Source organism: Aegilops tauschii, chromosome 7 (genome assembly GCF_002575655.3).
Source record: "Aegilops tauschii subsp. strangulata cultivar AL8/78 chromosome 7, Aet v6.0, whole genome shotgun sequence".
Lineage (NCBI taxonomy): Eukaryota > Viridiplantae > Streptophyta > Magnoliopsida > Poales > Poaceae > Aegilops > Aegilops tauschii.
Genome location: NC_053041.3, coordinates 407,598,774 through 407,601,823, shown reverse-complemented (window position 1 = coordinate 407,601,823; position 3,050 = coordinate 407,598,774).

Sequence of the window (3,050 nt, the reverse complement as noted above, 5' to 3'; positions counted from 1 at the left end):
CCCTACATGCATAATACATATATGTATGTGCTAGCTCTGGCGCTTTCTAATCCTATATCTGACCTACCCGCTCTGTCTCAAATTACTTGTCGCAAAAATAGATAAAATTAAATGTATCTAGAACTAAAAAACGTCTACATACATCCATTTTCACGACAAGTAATTCTGGACGGAGGAGTATATTAAAGCAAGCATGTTCTTTCTTCGGTATTGCGATTGATATGGATGGAGCTACTCTAAAACCCCTGGTTCCTAACTCTGGCGACTTGCCCGATCCTTTCCCGTCGAAAAAAAATTGAACCTTATATTTTTCTCTCTTCCTCCAACATGTCAGTGACTTAGTCTGGTAAACTCACGGAGCCGCGTGCGCCGCCGACTCCTGCCCGCCTTCTTTCCCGCCAGCGCCAAGTAATCGCACGCGCCACCAGTCAACAGATCCACCACGCGCCCCGACCCCAAATCCCCCGCCGAGTACCGCATACAACCACAAATCTCCGCTGCCGGCCGGTGCCCAGCACCTCCATGGTTGCCACCATAGTTATGGACCCCCATGACCCCATCGCGCTGCTTGTGTCGGATTCGGGGTTCCACAGACCCTTGAGAGGTTCGAACTCTGGGGTGCACACGAAGGACTCTTTCTCCCCAGCCTGCCTACCCAACGATTCCACGGCCTAGCTCGACGAACCCAAAGAACACGAGACGCAGAGGTTTCTACTGGTTCGGGCCACCGTGTGGTGTAATACCCTACTCCAATGTGGTGGTGGATTGCCTCGAGGGCTGAGGATGAACTAGTACAGTGGATGAACAGCCTCAGGAGGAGAGGTGTTCTTGAGCTCGACGAGCTGGTGGGTGTGAGGACGGAATGGATCCGATCCAAGATGAGTTTTTCCCTACGGTGGTGGCTAGCCCTATTTATAGAGGCCCTGGTCCTCTTCCCAAATGTTAGGCGGGAAGGGATCCCACAACGGCCAAGTTTGAAGGGGGACAAATAGTACACGCTATCCTGACAAAAGTAGTCTTCGCCGGCCAAAGGCTCTGGTGGTGACGCTGCCGTGGGCTCTGTGATGACCTCCGTCCTGCCGTCCTCCTGGTCTTGGTCTTGTTGCGCCGATATGGAAACCTTTGCCTGATGCCTCGGGACTCCTCGCCTACGCTTGCCTCTTTAGCAGCAAAGAGGAAACTGGTACATTGCGCCTGCTGGCTGTAACATCCTAAATTTTCAATTTAGAATGTTATACATAGGTCATTCATGCATATCATATTTTATTGCATTTTCGTTTCGCGACCCTCGGAATCCTAAGCAACTCAAGGACCCACGGAGAGAGTTGGGGATTTCACCTTCTTCATATTTGAATTTTATCAAATATTGAGACAAGGATCATTTTGGTTTTAATAATTTTTCTCTCCAAAAATATTGCGTATTAAAATATATGAGAGGGGATAATATGACTTCTCCAAAATAAATGAAATATTGGAGGAAAAATATTAAAATCAATAAATAAATTTTATTTGGATTTTATCGCAATTTTATTTGAATTAGGAAAATATGCGTTTTTCAAAATTGCACTAGAGGTCCAAATAAATGTTCACTTTGTCTGGAATATTATTAGAGGACCGTGAAAATTTATTTCAGGATTTTTTGAGTCAGTTTAGTATTTCTTTTATTTGTTTTTCCGCGTCAGGTTTAAATAAAAAAAGAGCACCGCCCTAACCGGGTCGTGTCCGACTAGGACTCCAGCCCGGCCGGCCTTTATAAGCCGGGAGGCCCGAGGCCCCGCTCCAAGCCACCAGCCCCGCCGCCCTAACCCAAGGGCCGCCCCGCGCCGCGCCGCCGCCGCCCCGCCGGAGCCGCACCGCCGCTGCCCAGCCGTCGCCTGCCGCCGCCGTTCGTCGGTCTTTCTCCGAAAAACCGCTCGATTTTTTTAAAACCCTAGATCTAGTTTTTTTTAAATAGACCGGTTCGATTTTTTTGGGTTTAGCTATTCAACGGGCGTTCGTCCGTCCGTCCATTTTAACGAACGTTGTTCGTCGGTTAGTCGCAGACAGCGAACGTTCGTTCGTTAGCCTGTTCGTCCGTTTTCTTTTTCCAGGGTTTTTCCGCGATTATTTTTCATCGCGATTTCTGCCCTAATCTTCGATCTAGTATAACTTTTCGCTCGTTTGTCCAAATCGGGTGAAACAAGTGCCTAGATCTTTGTTTCGAAGTCCTCTTTCTGTTTAACCAACTTGAACAAGATTTTGGTACAGTAAAATTTGACTTTAGTCCAGATTAGTAATCGGATCTTGTTTCTTTCGCAGTTTGAGTTTCGTTGCTCCGTTTGATTTGATTCTTTTTGCAAACCGGGGTTCTTCAGTTGAACTTTCTCGTTAAGATCTTCTTATTTGAGATTTACCCGTGCATCTTTGCTTGATTGCTTATGTATGCTATTGTTTGTTTGTGATAGAATTCCCGGAGTGCGAAGCGTGCTACTACGAGTCTCTAGGATTTGCAGATCGTCAGCAAGGCAAGTAACACATTGATCATACTCTTTCATACCCAGTTTTTATGCATTAGTTACAATCCTCAAAAACTGCATGATTAGGATGTGATTAACTTGTGGGTCTGGGAAGTAGATGATGAGGTAGAACCTATTGCCCTTTTATTATCAAACCCTTGGGAGTTACTTCTACGTTATGCTTATGTTGCCATGCTATGCTCGTAGACATGGATTGGGTTTGAGAGTATCCATGACAGATGTGAGTTTGTTAAATTAATGGTTCAACTTAAGGTGGCAACTCTAATACACATCTGGGTGGATTGCTTGTGGGCACCTGGAGAATCCAGTGTTGTCCTAGGATATCCCGGAGTACCCGTGTGATCATCCTACGGTCCGCCACCCAGGCTCAAAGGGATCATAAGATTATTCATGCTAGAAACTTCCGTGTGCAGCCACAAGCTATTATGGGCTCTAGCATAGTTGAGTAGGTTGCATGACCTCTTCCAGTGGTAGGCTAGCAGATGTAGGGGATGTAGGTTGGTACTGTCTACCCGGGGTTAGAGTTAATGCTTC